Source organism: Alligator mississippiensis, chromosome 3 (genome assembly GCF_030867095.1).
Source record: "Alligator mississippiensis isolate rAllMis1 chromosome 3, rAllMis1, whole genome shotgun sequence".
In the NCBI taxonomy this organism is placed as follows: domain Eukaryota; kingdom Metazoa; phylum Chordata; order Crocodylia; family Alligatoridae; genus Alligator; species Alligator mississippiensis.
Genome location: NC_081826.1, coordinates 72479433 through 72498435, shown reverse-complemented (window position 1 = coordinate 72498435; position 19003 = coordinate 72479433). Strand labels below are relative to the sequence as shown.

The following is a 19003-nucleotide window of genomic DNA, read 5'->3' as shown; positions in this document are numbered from 1 at the left end:
TTTTCCTGCTAGTGGGCATCCAGGATGGTTGGGTAGGTGCTCCCTGATTCCCTGCCCTTGGCAAACAATCTCCTTGCACACAGATGACATCAAGCCGCAATCTAAAGAAAAAAAAAAGACACCACTGGACTGAAGTTACCCCAAACTTTGTGGCAAAGGAGTTAAGTAGAAAAAGAGTTAGTGCTTTGCGGAAAATGTTCTGTAGGAGTCTATCTAGCTCTTTGTATATATGCACAATATTGGCCTGACGAGAGAACATCTGGGAGAGCAAAGAGATTTTACCTAGAATCTGTCTCTATGGCGGTGTCATCCCATTGTTGTGCTGCCATGACACATTTATTTATATCAGAGCCGTACCCTAAATTGTTGGTTTCTTGTTTTGCTTTCAAATTATTATGTATTCTGGATGGTGAAGAAATGTTCCTTGAAACAAACTTTTAAGCCGTTATTATCCTCACATTGTCCCATAATAATGTGTATTGTACGGGAAGGCCATACTAACTCAGTCTCTGGCAAGTATTGACTGAAAAAGGCATGCTGGTTAATTGATAAAAAGAATATTTTCTAGACATTAGGATCAAGATTTTTACAGTTTTAAGTTGAGAAAATTGGTTTGTGATTTGAACTGTCTTTAAACAACCTAGATTTTAGGATGCCTAGTGTTTTTGTAGTTGTATTTTCAAATAGTATTGTAGAATACAGAAGCCATGTTTCATATATATGGTAATTTACTGAAGCAACAGTTAAAATATTAAAGTTTCCCATTTGATCTGTGGAAGATCTTAATTTAAGAAAAAATCTTCTGAACATGCTATTATTTAATATTTCTGCTTTTTTAGTTCAGATTCGATACACTTCTTTTAATGTTCTGGAATTTTTAACTCCCATAATCCACCAATATTTTGGAACTGGGACAGTTTTTTACCATGTGCTCCAAAACAGTTTACGTCTGGTTGTGGTATTTGCTGTATAATCTGGTTATCTGCTGTATGAAAGTAGTAATAAATAACCTGCAGACTGTGAAGCTGCAAATATAAAAATGATTATGATGATTATTATTACAGCCCTATATTATTAGAACAAATACTTTAAAATATGAAATATTATTTCTCATCAACTTTGTAGAGAAAATTATCCATAATTGCAAGTGTTGTTTCTATTAATTATGACAGGATAAGAAACAAATACAATTTCTTACTAAGCAAAATGTTTCTTCAAAATTATTTGGGCAGACTTCATCCATTCAGATGAATTCGGGTTGAACTTAGGACTCCAAGTGAGATGCCTTCTAATTAATATTTAGCTGCAATCCTGCATATGCATGTGAGTAATTTTAAGCCCAAGTATTGCCATTAGTTTTAATGGCACTATTCTTATGTATAAAGATGTACCTATGTATTTGTTTGTTTGGACTGGGGCCTTAGTAGGCATGATCTGATACATTGTGTCATTTTAACATACTAAGAACACATTTCCTATCCCTTCCCCCTCCCCCCCCCATGGACAAATGGTCCAGATGACAGAAAGTGAGCAATTCAATCACACTCAGAGGGGTGCAAGGTCTCTGTTTTGACTCTCTACAGCCTGTCATCTCTGAGTGCCACAGAGCAGAGTCTCCCACAGCATCTTTCTGCACAGAAATATGCAAAAGGATAGGGTTTGCTGATTGGGGTGGGGTATGGTCCATCTTACATATTGGTGCAGGCAGGGGTTGTTTGGGACTAATGATTCTTTAGCTGCTTGATTTTTTTTTTCATGAAATGGAAACCCTTTTTTCCATGGTATTTGCTTTGGGCAAGAGTGATTAATCTTTTGTCCTTAATCTACTTGACCATCCTTTTCTGTTTTAAAACTCTTCTTCGTGCTTTGCATTCAATTCCGTAAGCCCACCTGGGTATCAAACGCAGTAAGGCAATACCAGATAATTTATATTTTAGCATGCTGTGTGCTCTTTGATCAACAAAATAGATCTTAACCAGGTCCATAGCTGTTTGTTTGTAACAATCCTCTATATTTATCATAAGTCTAGTGATATTGTAGTCCATTCCATACATTTTTATAGTGGCTATTTATGATCAATAAGGCTGATCTTCATTTTCTTTCCCAATTAGATTGCATGTAACATAGGAGCCCTCATGGTTATCCATGGGGAATAATCTATGCCAAAAGAGGCATGCTTGGACCCCATGCCTTTGGTTGCTTCCCACTGCAGCTACGAGCCCAAAGTTGGTGTGCTACATGGAAAATAAGCATATAATTCTGGAAAAGTAGATATGGCCAGTTCTAGAAGAAACTCCCTGAAACTGAAATTTTTTTCAGGTGGCATAGCAGCCTGAATGGACACTTTGTAACTGTTCAGAGTGATGGTAGATCTATGATAGAGATGGCTTGAATTCCATGATTATGCTAGTGCTTTCTCTGTGTTGAAGGGCATGGTGCTATACCAAACATTGAGAGTCGTATTGGTTTTACAGATAGAGGTGTCCCTTTGGCTGGAAATCTGTATTACCACTTTTTCTCTTGGCTTAGGGATTCTTTTTCCCCATTTTCACACTTGTTTTTTTTCCCCCCTTGGTCCTGGTTAAATCTCCTTTAATTATTTATTTGTTTTTGCAGCTCACACTCCTGGAGTAGCTGAATACTTTCCAGGAGCAGAGATGGCAATAATATTTTTCTATTTCTTCCTGCCAGCAAGGATATTTGGTGGTGGTTCTTGTTGTTGTTGTTTGGCTGGTCTTGACCATAAACAAAGGTGTAAACATGTGGGTACAAGAAGTGTGTTTTCTATTTTGCTACCAGTGCTTTGAGACTAATGTTAATTGTAATTGCATCAACTAGTGGGTTCTGCTGCATTGGTTTATCTCCTGTGGAAGTATGAAACTAATGTTGAGGCAGAAGATAGGGTAGGCTGACATCTTAAAGATGAAGGTTCAGGGTTGTGTGAGTTTTCATAGGCAACAACCTAGTTCACACATGCACATCAACATGGGCCACTCATACAGGGGGACATGAAATATTACACCTCCCAAAGCACACTGCTGGCAATAAGATTTGTATGCATTTGAATGCATCTGACAAAGTAGGTTGTTATTTATTTCTCTCTGAACCAGTTAGTGTCTAATCTGCCACCCTGCCCTATCTTTAAACTAACCTGCCTGTCTTCAAACTAACATACCCAACCACCTCTGTAACTCTTGAAGTGTTAATCATCCCAGATTTGCCAGCTGTTTCATTCTTCTGCTGGAACTTCCATATCAAGAAGGTGGTGATCTCTTTAAGTGGAAAGAGGTTAGGAGAGATCCTTAAGTAACTAGGACCAGTCCCGTACAAGGTGTTGAAAATACAGGAAGAAGTCTTGAACTGTGCTGAGAGATCAACAGGGAGCTTGCATAGTGAAAGGCAATGTACACCTTATGACCTCTGTTGTTGAACTGGTGGGCTTTTGCATTTTGCTCAGTTCTGTAAGTACATCAGAGCATAGGTGTTTTTTCCTAAACTTAGAAAAATACAGTAGTTGAATATAGAAAGCAGATCTGAGCCCCACAGGATTGGGTGCAGTCTTTTGGCATCATTCTCAGACTTTCACTTATACATATATCCCCATGGAGAGAATTGGGTGTGTGCCATTGAGCTCTTGCATTGTGTCACATCAGGTTAATATGTCCCTTGCTGCATGCCATTGTTTCCCTTGATAGCAACAGTCCTCAGAAACCATGGACCTGCCAAGTAATTGCAAGGAAGAGACTTGTGAGAGGAGGAAATGGAACTTCCTTAGTAGCTGACCCAGCTTTATGAAATTTGTCTTCATAAGAGATCAGAAGGAGTACAAACCTGTCCCTGTCACGGTGCTCTGGAGAATGCAGTATGTGACATCCTCAATATGAGTAGCCCATCTTTATGGGTATTCTAGTATAACAGGGCCTCCATAAATTTTGGGGCAGAGAAAATGTTTTCTTCCAATGTATTAGTTCTGTTATGCTGATTTCTATATTTTTTTCTTAATATTACAACCAAGATTCATTGTTATTTAAAATAAATTATAAGCAAGGTGACTAAAAACAATTACATTAGTTTTAATTAAAATACACTAATGGAAATTTAATGGGATCTCTAACGCTACATGGGGCATACTGTGAAAAGACCATTTAAAATTATTAATACAAAGCTTTACTAGAATGTTAGAAAAGTAGGACTGTATCAAATAAGTTAAAATTATTTATACAAAAATTCAGGTTTTTTTAATGAAAAGTGTCGGTTTTATCACACATTTCCCCAACTACTATGGTCTGAATCCTGCCATTTTGAAGGAGAAAACACACAAGTGAAAAAAAATAGTGGCTATTTTTGGGCTGCCTGCTAAAACAGACCCTCAGTTACCATCTTGTTGAAGTTAGTATGATTGCTTGGATGCAACTGAGGGCAGGCACTAGATCTGCCTAGGTAGTTGACTTTAAAATAAAATGTTCTGTTAAATGATTTTTTTTTTAATAACTTTTTCCTTTATTTTTAAATTCTGCTTTCAAAAAGAATATGTTTCCATATCTGTCTCATGTACCCTGTATGTTTGCTACAGGAAGTAGCAGCAACTAGTTGTTTTCAGGTTCTGGGAAGCACAGTAGAGAATGTTATTCCAAGGGTCTTTGTCTGGACTTGTGTGAAAAAAGGATAGTGGTTCTCTCCACTTGAACACTGGGAGGGAGGAGGCATCACATGAGCAGTTGGGTGGAGGGCTCATCATTAAATCATTATCCCTTGAGTACCTTGTTTGAAGACCTAGAAATCTTGTCTTTCCATTCTAAATCCCCTTTCACACACTAAATGCTTCCTGTTTATCCCCATTTTTTAGGATCCCATGAACCAGTCAAAGGAGTTGGTAACTGGATGTCTGAGCCAGTATTGTGCATTTGGCTTCAATATGGTTGGTGTTGTTCTCCCTCAATGTTCATTGCAGTAGCTCTGAGCTGACATAGATAAAAGGACATTTACTTGAAGCAAGGAATGGGTCAGCCAAGGGAGAGGCAACCAAGTTAATTGCTGGTGCTTTCTGATACCATGCGTTCAATGCAGATGCTTGTTCCATAACGGAATGAGTTTTCTGATAAACCAGGATTATAAATTAATTTAGGAGAAGCTCCAGAATGTGACTGGTACTCCTAGGCCATATCTACATGAAACACTTACTGCTCAATAGCTCATTACTACTGTGCAGTAGCTTGTTACTATTGCACAGTAGTGTCATGTGGCATGAGCTGTGATGCGATGCTACTATGCAGTAGTAACAAGCTACTGTGCAGTAGTAATGAGTTACTGTGCAGTCAGCATCACTAGGAATCCATGCAGGGATGCTGCTGTGAAGTAACATTGGTTATTGTGCTGTCATTTAGTACTTGGGTATACATGTACTAAATGACTGCACAGTAACAACTGTGCAGTCAGCGTCTTATGTAGACGCAGCCCTAATGTCTGGGACAGAAAGGAGACAACCCCTTTCCGTAGTCACTTAGCCAGCATAGGAGGGAATTAGGATGGGGTCTGAACAATAGGTTCAGGATTAACTACAGGGAATGGGGAGCAGATAATAGCTTTACTAGCATGTTAAGCTATCAAAAAAGAAACACTGAGAGAATTATTGCAGGTAGTTTCCAGATTGAGTTGAGCTTATACCATTGCAGCCTAATTAAATCACATTGCTTTCATTTTGTTCCTCTGAATGCGTGTCCAGAACAATCATAGTGCATGTAGTACTGTCTGCAGCACTACTAGTCTTAGAGAGGTAATTTCTTTCCAGAGTATTTGTGGGAACATGGACTTCTCAGCCCTACATGTATGTAAGACAACTCTGGAGGGCAGGCAGGGACACAGGCTGCCCTTTTTTCTGCTCTCCTTTCTGCCTCTCTGTGCTCAGGATACCTGTCCAGGCAACTCTGGTTTTCCTACCTGGTCTGTTTAAATACTTACAGCATCCTCATCAATACAGAATGGAGGTGGTTCCTTTAATTTCCCAGAGGCTAAATAACCAGGTGCATTAAAAAAAAAATCTTATCCTTTTTTCTTTTTTCCTTCCTAGTTCTGAGAAAAGTTAAGTTGAAAAAGTCATATAGTTCTGAAAGTAGTAGTAGGAGTAGTAGTAGTAGAGTTTGGATCTCTTATGAAGACATATTTAATTGAAGTGGGTCAGCTGGTTCCTGCTCTCATGAGCCACATCCTGGCAACTGGATGAAAGTCCATGGTTTCCAAGGAATACAGCTACCAAGGGAAATAATGTCTGCTATATATATGGCCCATCATACTTCCCTTTCACATGTGCCCCTGAATAAGGTTTGCCTGATTAAATCTTGTCCTCTATTCCAATAATATAGGTCAAGATAAGTGAGGGCAATAACATTTTTTTCCCAGATTTTTATCATTTTAGTTTTAATTTGTACTATAGTAACAAGTCAGCAATGAATGTATCCCATCTATAGGCCCTCCACCATTGTGAGCAGTATGGGCAAAGACCATGAATTTGTAGTTATCAAGCAGTAGAAGTGAGGACTCCAAGTATGATGCAGAAAGTAAGCACAGGTTTTGAGTGGGTGAAATTAAGGTATGGCACATGTTGATTTCCTAGCCTTTGTTTCTAAAGGCATGCCACATTCTGGGAACTATTGTAATCATGTCTTAAAGCTCTGCCTGACTAATTCTGATTTGTTGTTTTTCCTCTTATATTTGACACGGTTAAAGGAAAACTCAGTCTAGTTTGCTTAGCCAGCAGTTTGGAGGTGCAAAAGATATAGGGGAACGGAAAGACACAGGGAAAGACCTCATCAGCAAGAGTAACCTGTGAATTGTGTATGAAAATAAGGGACATTAAAATGTTTTTATTTATTGAGCTTCATAACAGCTTGTCACAAAGAGTAATGGTATTGTACCTCACAGCGATGCAAGAAATGAAACAAACAGCAAGCACCATATTAATTGTCTTTCTAAACAACATTCTCTCTCCACCATCACAACGAATTAAAGATCCTTTGATCATGCAGGCCACTGTTCATATCATGGCAGCAGCAGTGAAGCTAAGAGGCCTACTGGGACACTAGTCCAAGGCACTGAGTTGGTGGGGGTATGTAAAAATACCAGCTGCTACACTACTGGCCCAGCCACTGCTGCTGCCATCAGCAGTGCAGCTATTGACACTGCCTCAGGTGAGCTGCCCCTCTGCTGTCCAGGGCACAGAAATGCTCAAGTACATCTCTGGATGGCAATATGATGGGCTTGTTAGAGTTGACCCTCTCTGTGTATATAATTAAAAGTAAGCACAAAACTAGTTTATTTTTGCAGATGTATAAAAGTGCTCTTTAAAACACACACACACGTAAATTAATAAATTAATTGAATATGTAGGATTCTAAATTTTCTACCTCCAATAGAAATCATCCCATCATTTCTGGGCATGTGACAAAATCATAAATAAATAGATGTTAGTGTGCCCTGCAAGTTAAAAAATATTAGGAATGGGAGTTAATCCCAGATCCAAGGGGTGTATCTACATGTGCAATTTGTGCACATAAATAAACTCCAGAGTTTATTGCTCCAGAGTTTTTTGCTCCAGGGTGTGGCTTTTGAATGTATGCCTGGAATCAATTCACTCAGGAACAATCAGCAGCCTCAGTTGGCAGGGGGCCCAGGGGGTCCGCCTGCCAGCCTGGGACTGCTCTAACTGGGCCCAGTGTGCTGCGGAGGGGTTGGCTGGAGCATGAGGGTACTTCAGTGTGGAGCTAGCTGGCAGACAGCCTGTGCACTGCAGGACCCTTATGCCCCAGCCAGCTAGGACAGCATCTACACATGTATTGCTGTGCATGAAAACTCTCTGCAGCAGAGTAGTACTTGTATTTACAAGTACTACCTGGTTGGAGAGTTTATTCGTTTCCTGCACCCTAATAGGGGCACATGTGTAGATGCTGAGACATTACTGTGGAATTGATTAATTACCTCCACAGTAAAACATCTCTTGTAGATGCACCCAAGGAGCATTTGCTTACAGTACCTGGTCAGCAGAAATCTGTTTGAAATATGAAGTCATTGGCTCAAATGCTTGGATGGCTGATACCACGCATCAAGGAAGAACAAGAACATTACAAGAAAGAACAAATTTAGGTAGCTGGGAGTTAAAATAAATTATTCTATAAGTTAGAGGGAGTTAAAACAAATTATTCTGTAAGTTCCAGGTTATAATATGTTCTGTGAGGCTAAGTATAGCCAGTCAGAAAGCACAAGGTTTGAACTGATAAGAAAGTCAACAGATATTCATCTTTGATTCTGGCAATGGAACCACATGCTTCCAGTGACCCACATCAGAAGCCAGGGGTTGTTAGAGCACACCTCCTGACTCAGCTGCAGCAGACGGCTTGGGCCAATGCTAGTTCTCCCACTCTGTGAGGCAGGGTTTGCGGGGCTGGTGTAAAGCATCCTGGGATGCTGGGGGACTAGGAGTTAATTTGAATCTGGAAGGTATATGGGACAGAAGTTCAATAAACTGATTTAACCTAAATCAGTTTAGTCTGATACTACAGCCATCCAGGTTTATCATAAACCATTGGCCATCTTGAAAGTGATTTACGTGCACTGAACTTCTGGGCTAGGTACAGAATATCAAGAAGCCAGAGGCTGAATTGATTTGGTCTTTGCAGGTTAGTCTAAAATGCACAGATTAAATTGAAACAGAAGTGAACGGACATTTACCTTTGATTCAGGAAATGCAGCAATGTGCCTGTAGTGGCTCAGGCCAGAACCTGGGGGGCACTATACTATGGCTCTCTGGCTGTGTGTTTACTTCCTCTTCCTGCTGCCCCTGGCCTCTCTGGGATTTACAGTGCAGAATTACAGCAGCAGGAATCTCCAGGATTACTCATCATATCCTCTTCCTGCTTCCAGGTGCCTCTGGGATTTGTAGTCCACAGCTGCAGCCAGCAGTAAGCTTGAGCAGGGGAAGGGCCCCTCCTTGGCCCCAGATCCCAGCTGGGGTTTGCCTGGGGCAGGTCTATCCCACGCCCCCCATAGGCTGGGCTTCATGCCCAGCTGGGTTTGTCCCTCTACCCGTTGTCAGCCAGCCCTCACTGCTCCAGCTAGAGAGCAGAGGGCCAGGGCCAGCCCTGCTCCCTGGATCAAACAGTCTAGCCCAGCCCAGGGCTGGCAAACATGCTGGGATGCTGGGGGACTGTGATTTAACTTGAATAAGGAAGGGGTCTGGGACAGAAGTTTCATGAACTGGTTTGACCCAAATCAGTTAAGTCTGATACTACCTTCCACTAGCTTTATCTTAAACCAGTTTCAGCCATTTTGAAACTGGTTTATGTGCACTGAGCTTTTTAGATTCACAGATTGTAAGGCCGGAAGGGACCTTGGAAGATCATCGGGTCCAGCCCCCTGCACCAAGCAGGAAAGATAACTGGGGAACAGGTGACCCCAGCAAAGTGACTGTCTAGTCTCCTCTTGAAGATTTCCAGGGTAGGCGATTGCACCACCTCTGGAGGGAGCTTGTTCTACAGTCTGAATACCTTGACTGTGAAGAAGTTTTTCCTAATGTTGAACCTGAATTGATCTTCCAGGAGTTTCTGCCATAAACTTCCGTTCTGTTACAGGTTTAAACCAGTTTCTGATGACTTAAACTTGTTTATGTGTAACTTCTGTCCCTAGTCCTGTTGTGTTACAGATTTGAACTGGTTTCCGATCACTTATACCAGGTTATGTGTTATTTCTGTCCCTAGCCTGAGGGAGACAATACTAAGTGGGTACATGAAGACTGCAAGAGGAAAGAAATGCGAACTCTTCCAAAAATTGAGATAGGAAGCAGGATACTTGCACACTACTGGTAGCTGCTAATCCATAAAAAAACCTTTCTTCTAATAAAATTTAATCTGTTTTGTGTACCTTACTAACAAAATATACAAAGAAACACATGTTCATCTCACTTTTTTCCTCTAGAAGAGAACCAGTTAGTATCATTTGTCTTGATCAAACTTGGCCTACCCAGATAACTCATTGTTAAACTTAGGGAATCTTGAGAAACTGCATCATCATCCATATCTGATATAAAGGAAAAAAGAGTGGAATGAACATAATCGTACTGATGCAGTTCAAATGGCCTATCCAATTTACATGTGCATTTACAGCAAGGAGTGCCAGAATAAAGGTTCACAGCTTCTTATGCCTGGGGCTGGCCACAGTGGAGTTATATCAGATGAGGATCTGGCTTTCAGTGTTAGTCTTAGGACACATTTGGGGCATTTGGTAAGCTAGCAAATGATACTATGAATGCTTTCTATATTTGGCCAAAGATGTTTTATTTTTTAAGAAAATGAATATAGGTATTTATTTTCCTCCCCTTATAACTAAAGGAAAGTGTTCTCAAGATGGTTTTCTACTACTTCTACATTAGTTCTAGGAAGTTCTGCATTAAGCAAGTGATTAAAGGTCTGGTGTTTTGGCCAGTCAGGTGGAGAATTCATTGCCAGTCCCTAATCCAATTAATATTTAAATGTTTTATACCAAGTGGGACAGCCTCAACAAGGAGATCTTGAGAGCATCTTATCTTAGACTACTGTATGGCATGAGGGTTAAGACTTTCTTCTAGGATGTGAGAAAAGTGAGTTTATGTCCCCCCAGGCAGAGAAGGAATTTGAACCTAGCTTTTATGTCTTGAGTGAGTCCCCTCATCCCTGAACTACTCAGGGGGTGGGGAGGCAGGGGGTTAATTTCTTCCAAATCTAGCCTCCCCCAGTTTTGGTCAGCTGAAGCTATTTGACAACAACTGTTGGGAATTTACAAATAGTTTTAGGTTGACTCAAACCTCCTTTTTGTCAAATTAACTATTTACCAAAAAAATGCTAATTTCTATTCTAAGTAATAGTTCTATTATTTCAACTGTGTGCAGTGTAGGAGTTAAGTGTAGTTAGATGGTCAGCAATTCCAACTGCCACAGGACATCATATTGAGATGTGATAACATCTCAATCTGACATTAACTTTTCTCACTGTTTTGAAACCTGTCAGATAATTTGTCACATTCAGTCCAAATTCATGAGTCATAGTCATTTTCTAGACAAGATCATTGCATATCCTTCCCATCTGTCTCAGTACTCAGAAATCCTACAATTCAGAGATACCATGCTTTGTCCAGTTCTTGGTTTAAGCTCTGTTGGTGTTTCCTATGTCATAATTGCTTATGGAATCTTATGAATTAACCCAATTGGAGAGGAAAGCCATCTCTCCACAGAGCAGGAGCAGAAAGGCCAGCTGCTCTGAGAGGGAATTTATCTGTCCTAATCCATTTCTCCTGTTGTTAATCCATTAAACACAATAAATATTACCATTCTTTGTTAGAGATGGCAATAAGTAGATGAGTGATATGTTTTGTATTGCTTTTGAGGCATAAATACAAAGTGCTATTATGCCTGCTTTTTTAAATTTATTTATTTAAAGAATCTTTTACCACAAGTAAAAGGAATGAGTTTTGCTATTCAGATTTCCTTTCTTACCTACACTGCATATAAAAAAATGCTGATAAGTGTTTTAGAAGAGATGCTGTATTTCAATAATTCAACATGCAGCTCCTTATAAGAATACTTAGCACCTTTACTTTTCACCATTCTATTTAAACACTAATACTTTTAACAGGCCAGATGGTTCAGTAACTGAACTTACTGTAGGTTATAGGCACAAAGCTTCTTAACAACTGATGTCTGGGAGGACTTTGTATTTGGGTTTCCCTTGGAAGATGGAGGATGTATAGGATTTTAAAAGCACCTGTTTCACAGCTTTCTGGTGTAAATACAGAAGTAGCTGTAAATAAATAACATAAATTCAAGAAAATGTTTCATGTCATAACTTCTTTTTAGATGCTTTATTCTTACTTCATAAAGCAAATTTATGCACGTAGGTTAATGGTGTGGGTAAAAACTACCTTCTTCAGTGTTACAGTGAAGTCTGTATTTATGGATGTAAGGTTAGTTTACACTTACAAATCTCTTTGGAAAGGAAAAAAGAATAATGTATCTTAAAATTAATTATGTTTTTAGATGTTTTCCTTGTTTGAAAATGCTTTGGAATATCTGTTCCAGAATTTACTTGGTAATTTAACTGAATACCCCATTTCTACCAAGCAGTTTCAGTCTGTAATCTTTGTCTATAAGGGCGGCTTTATAACAATGATATGCAAGTTCCAACAAAATGAAAATTCCACTTTCACTTTATTTATGTAATACTAACTTTTTAATATCAATATTCCAATTAAGTTGCTTTTCATGTACAACAGGTCCATGGCAACAGTACAATAAACAGATTGCTGTGTTTTTTTAATTGGATACATCAATTTGACACTTTAAAAGAATTAAATAATATCTTTGTTTGTATTGTTTGTATTTCAGAGTCTAACAGGATTTTTTGTTGCTGCTGAAGCATGCTGAAAGAGTAGTACCAGTTTTGTCTATTGTAATATAATTGTCAATTATGTATATACCTTAACCAGGCAAACAGGAGGAAATATGGCAATCAAGCTGAAAACAAAAAAAGTGAAGAAAGAAAGAATGTGAATAGAGTTTGGGAACAGCAATGATGGGGGAGGGGGCAGAAAAAGGAGTTGCAAGGTTAACACCTGGTCCACAGGGAACAATGAATTAACTTCAGCCCATCTTTCCACTTACTGGCAGAAGAAAGGTTAAATAGTGTCTGACTTCTACTTGGGTTTCCCTTGGAAGATGGAGTGTACACTATCATTTTGTAAATTTTCAGATAAAGCTACAGTGACTCTTGTGTGTCACATATTATATTAGTTAGGTAGTGGATACAATATTCTGGTAGCACATGTTGCAAATTTGTAGATACATTCTAATTTAATATTGCCTTATGATCCCTAATTGCTGTGATTTTGTATGTATATAATATATAAACTGCAACTTAGGTGGAAATGCACTTTTTCTCCAGGTAAATATTTCTAAACTAGCAAAGTGCCTGTCAAGAATGACAGGTGGGCAGCAGGGACAGAGCGCCACCACCCCATGCTGCCACCGCTCTTCATCTGGCTGTGCACACCCCCCCCCCCCCCGTGTCTGGCCCCGTGCACCCCCCCATGCCTGACACACCCACCCAGCCACACGCCACATACACACCCAGCCACACACCACACACACACACAACCACCCAGCCACACACATACACCCACCCATGCAGCCACACACACACACAGCCACACACCCCCTCACCCACGCCCAGCCACATGCCACACACACATCCACCACCCAGCTACATATACTGAATGAGCCACAGACAAACACCCACCCACACACCACACCCACCCAGCCAGTCACACCCACGCCCACCCAGCCACATGCTACACACACCCACCCACCCACATGCCACACACAAACTCCCACCCACCCGCCACACCCAGCCACATGCCACACACACGCACCCACCCAGCCAGAGGCCACACACACCCAGCCACATGCCACATACACCCTCCCAACCACATGCCACACCCACACACAGCCACACACCACACACACACACACACACACAGCCACACACACACCCAGCAACATGCCACACAGATACACACACACACACACAGACCCAGCCACACACCACACACACAGTCACATGCCACACCCACCCAGCCACACACACACACACACACACACACACACACACACACACCCCTGCCACATACACCCACCCAACCACATGCCACACCCAGCCACACACCATACACACACACACACCCAGCTACACACCACACACACACCCAGCAACATGCCACACACACACAAAGACACACACACACACACACACAGAGTCACATGCCGCACTCACCCAGCCACACATGCACCAACACCCACCCATGCCACACACCCACATCTACCCAGCCACATGCTACACACCCACAGCCACACACCCAGCCACACCCACACCCACCCAGCCACAGGCCACGCACACACTCACTCACCCAGCAACATGCCACCCACCCACCACCCTGCCACATGCCACACACACACTGTCACATGCCACACCCACCCATCCACATACCACACACACCCAGCCACAGACACACCCACCTACCCACCTGCATGCCCCACTTCCCACAGCCAATGGGTGCTCCCAGCCCAGGGAGGGGCATGGCGCGTGGCTGCAGGGTGCTGCACAGGGAGCGTACACAGGGGATGCGCTCTGCCTCACGGCCATGTTCTGAATTTGGCAGGCACTGCCTGTGCACCCCTGTCATCTCCCCTCATGGCACCCTGCAGTTGTGCACCCCACCCCCCCACATGGCCATGCGCCCCCTCCCCCCCCCATGGTCGCAACTCACGGTCCCCATGGCATCAAGTCGCACCCCTGCACAGCCAGTCCCCACAGTGGGAAGCACAGCCTGGTCCTGACCCCTTGGCTCCCATCTCCGCCTGTCTGTCTGTCTGTCCTAATGTTCCGGGCCATGCATGCACAGTTTGACCGGAGTGTTATGGACAGACAGATGGAAGTGGTAAGGCTTTTATTATTTTAGAATTTATTTTAATACAATAGCTAGTTTCACTATGATATGTCAGTAGTTTTGTTTTCATTTGTTTTTTCTGATTATGAAAGTCAGGATATAACTGGTCTGTTCAATATGTTGATAGTATTGGTAGAAATTGGCAAAATTAATCAGTAGGTGTGGCTAGTGCCATCAATTTTGAGTGATTAGAAAATCCCATCTGGAGTAAATGGAGCTAAATTATTCTGTGGGAACTTTAAAGGAAGTTTTGCAGCCAGTGATTTGCTAGTAAAGGTAGCTTCTTCTAAACAATTTAAATTATGGTAGTCAACATACAAATAAAGGCATACGTTGTACTAGTCCTCAAATTATCTAGTGCTTGAGTAGCTGCTAGTTTTAGTGCATATTTTTAGGGAACAATCACTGGTCAAAAACCATTTCTCCCCCCCTCCCCCGATGAAAATTTGAGCAAGAACACCTTGTTTGACTATTTTGACACCTTGTTTGACTATTTTGGCTTTCTGTAAGAAATTCCAAAGTAATTTGATTTTTTTCCATTCACTTGTTTTCTTAAAAAAACCAAAACAAAAGATCTTGACATTTAAAAAGGCAAAACAAAGTATTGTTAATTGAATTTATTTTCCCCTGGAGTGGAGGGGAGGGGTGGTGCCAGTATGAAGGACTGCCAGCAAGATGACTGCTGCTCCTGCCCTTTGCCACTGATTAACTGAGGACTGCTTATTGTACAGCTCTGCCTCTCCCCACCAATCAGCAGTGAGGGGTGGGGCTGCATGATGGAAAGCCCTCTCAGCCAATCAGTAGCAAGGGGCAGGGTCAACAGGGCCCCTCAGCCAATCAGAGGCATGGAAGGCCTCACCACAATAAGCCCTCAAAAATGGTAGTTGGCCCTGCAATCTGCTCATGAAATTAGCTGGCTGCTACCTCAAATTTGATAGAACCCTACTCATAAGGACTTCTCAACATCTCTCAGTTAATGATTGGTTTATGCCCTGAAGAAGGAAGGTTTGTACTCCATTTAATTTGTCCCATGAAATATAATGACTTTTCTTACTTGCCTTTGAAATCTTTTATCTTCATTATCCGAAATAATTGTGGCATCTTGCAGCATTTTATCCAATACTTCAATATGGCCAATAACAGGAACATAAAATATACGTGTATATTCAACTGCCTGTTTAACTAAAAGAAGTAAATTTAGACAATCTAAAACTGGCAGACAGGATAAAAGAGACAAAAAGTTTTTTTTCACGTTTTGTCACCCTTTCCTTATTATAAATGTGGTGGAGCACAATCAGGGTGCTCGCCACTTTGTGTGTTGCTGCAAGCTACAGAGGAGCCTGCATGGTGAACAGCAGGGAGATCCCCCCCCCTAGGTAGCCATTTTAAAGGGGAAGGTGTGTAATGGAGCACCTTTGGTGCTCTGTCACTTTAAGGGCTGAGAGCAGACAGCTGGCAGGTGCAGGCCAGCCCTGATGAGGTGGCCATTTTAGATCCTGGCTCTCTGGGTTGAGGCAGCAATTTCCTGCAAGCAGCCCAAGGAGCAACAACACCCAGCTAAGTTGCTACTCACAGAACACCTTGGTGGTAAGAGAGGAACTATGGGGATGACAGGAGGTTCCTATAGACCCAGTGGGGTCCAGAGCCCCAGGAAGAAGGTTTTGGCCTAGTTAGAAGAAGGCCCAGCCTAGGCATGGGGCTAACAGTTGGTAGGCCTACAAGGGGGCCAGGCAAGCCCCAGAGTAAAAGAGGGCTCTCTGATGGTACCCAGGAGGGACCCCTCTCTGGAGTGTGGACATCAGCAGCTGCTAGGTTGACTCTCTGATCCCTTGCACTGGTCAATGCAAGAGGGCCAGGGCCTCAGGACAACTAAGCCCAATGCGAGGGGCAGGCCAGGGCCACTGCAAGCTATCTGGCACCCCGACTGGCCTGGAGGTGGAGCCAGTAAGTGCTGAAAGTCCCTTCAATGCGGGGGATGTCACAGCTGAAGAGGATAAGGGTCAGCCAGCATTCAGGCTGTTATAAGATCAGAATGGGGCCAGAGTGAGAGCTGGACCCAATGAGAGAGAGCCCAAGGACAGTATACAGGAGTCCCAATGAGGGAGCTATACATGGGAAGTTAGGCCTGCTTGGTCCTGGGTAAGACCTAAAACTGCACCCTGCTGAGGAAGGGTGGTCTGGTGGGCTGTCCATGTCCCCACCATCCAGTGGGTCATTAAGCCTGGAGGTTAGCAGGGCCAGGCATGCCTGTGGGAGAGGCACTTGAGCCCATGGGGGTATAAGACCCCAGTGGTAGTGAGGCCAGGTATGTCCAGCTTAAAAGGCATCTCAGCCCATAAGGGTAGTGGACCAGGTACACCTAGGCAGAGACAGCTGAGCCTGTGAGTGCGTAAGAGCCTGAGGCCCCAGTATAGGGGTGGAGTATGGGCTCTAGCAAGGGAGGCAGAGTAGGTACCCCAGTGAAGGGGTGGAGTGCATGGGGTTAGAAGCCAGAGATTGGCAGAGTGCCCACAGGGTGAATGAGTTGAAGTCCCAGAGAGGGGTAGTTAGGCCAGGTAAGTCCTCAGATGCCTGAGGCTGCAAGTGTGTCTGAGGCTGAATGGGCAAGCAGTTGGCCCTAGTCAAAGAGTGAGAATTATAAGTTACCCAGAGAGGGGCCTGGGCCTGGGCTCCATCTAGGGCCAGGCAAATTGGCTGGTCCCCATTCAGATGAGGCTTGCCAGAGAGGCTGGAGAGGCTGCACCAGGGCTAGTGAAGACATGCATGTAGGCAAGCCTAATGGCCTATGGGAGCTACTCAAGGGAGCAGGGCAGGCTGTGTGTGGCCCTGTATGGGGCAGCATGTGAGAGGCCCTGTGAGAGTGGGCGGAGTGTGAGACACCAGATGAGAGCAGGTGGAATGAGTGAGGCCCATTGGGACAGAGTGAAAGGAGGCATGTGTGAGTAAAAAGCAACTCAAGGATGCCATCTGTGAGGCATGGGATACAATAAGGGAAGTCTGAAGTCATGTGTGCACCCCTAGACATCAGGGTTGTAAAATGGGCAGCCTCCCGCTTATTGTAACACCATTTTTCATTACATCAAAGGCATGACAGGTGAGACTGGGCAGACTGCTCTAGACAGGCAGGCAGGCCGGTACTGTGCCTGGCCCTGGGAGATTGCCCCCGGTCACATAAACCATTATTGTTAAGAACAGAGACTGGGGCATACTTTGTGTCATTTAGCATTTTCAAGTTTTTCTCCTCCTGTTCGTGCAAAACAAAGTTCATTAGACAGAATTTTTTTTTAAAAAGGCCTGGGTCCTTATTTCTCATTTTGCATTGCTTTTTGCTTTAAAATGCACAGTTCACCTTTTCCTTTCTGATGGATTGGTAGATTCAGAAAGCCAATATTTCATCAAAATAAGAAGCATTATTTTGGGGCTGAAAGAAAAGAGAGAGACTGTTATGACCTCAGTTCCCAAACTGTCTGCATTCTACTCCACTGTTGTACTCCTGGTTCTGGCACAGACTTGCTCAAGGCCGGAGGAAATTATTTAAGGCAAAGTTTGCTGTGCCAGTTATACTGGTCGCCCCAGCTTTTGCATTTGTATTATGAAACACTTGACTTTCAAGGATGCAGATTAAGTTCTACTGGAGTTTGCTCAATGTCTATTATTTGTTAAAAGAAGAAGGTCATAATTAGCCTTTAAATGGGCACTCAAATAGTGGCCAGTTCTTAAAAAAATATGTTGCCCTCTCTGCCCTTTTAAACTAAATTGTTTCACTTTAGCTGTCTGTAAAATGAAGATAATACTTTAGAAGGATGTTATGAAGCCTAATTCTTTACTTTTTGTAAAATGCCATGAGACATTTAGTTAAAGTACTTGAAATGCAAGGCATTAATATCAAATTATTTTAAAGTGCATTATATAACATCCTTTAAATTAAACACATATTCAGAATACCCAGTGTCTCTGTGTATAATATTACTAGGACTTTAAAGCAAAAATTAAAAAAAAAATATGTCACTAAAATTTCATAAGCATCTGGTAACAGGGATTAGGGTCTCTTTTTCACATATCAGATGTAATTTCATCAACTTCATCTGAAATAATCCAAGAACTTCACTTCTGTTTTTGGAAAACAGTGGAGTATTTATGGGTGATGGTAATAAACGGGGTTTCTTTCAGAGTTCTCCTTAACATTTACAGTGATAATGGTGAAAACTAGATTTAATAAAGGATTATTGGAAAAAGCATGACCATAAACAAAGTTCATAGTATATAAGGGAAAGATACAGTGTAAGTAAAGACTGGGCAATTAAAGAAGATTTACCTAACTGAAGCCAAATACAGTACAGAGGATAATTAATGAGGCTGAGACTGCTCAATAATAACCACTTTGAACTTTAACAATAGTGCATTAATGCATGTGTCAGAAGGAGGGATTACATTTACAGTCAACAACCATTTGCTAGGAATTTTTACCACATAGGTTAATTAA

General features: G+C 42.2%; 1 protein-coding gene across 1 annotated transcript in view; it reads left to right on the top strand.

Moving 5' to 3' along the window:
• The window catches only part of XKR4 (XK related 4), a 338005-nt gene that overhangs the window by 1335 nt on the left and 317667 nt on the right, over positions 1 to 19003 (top strand). The gene's annotated exons all lie outside the window — the stretch shown is intronic.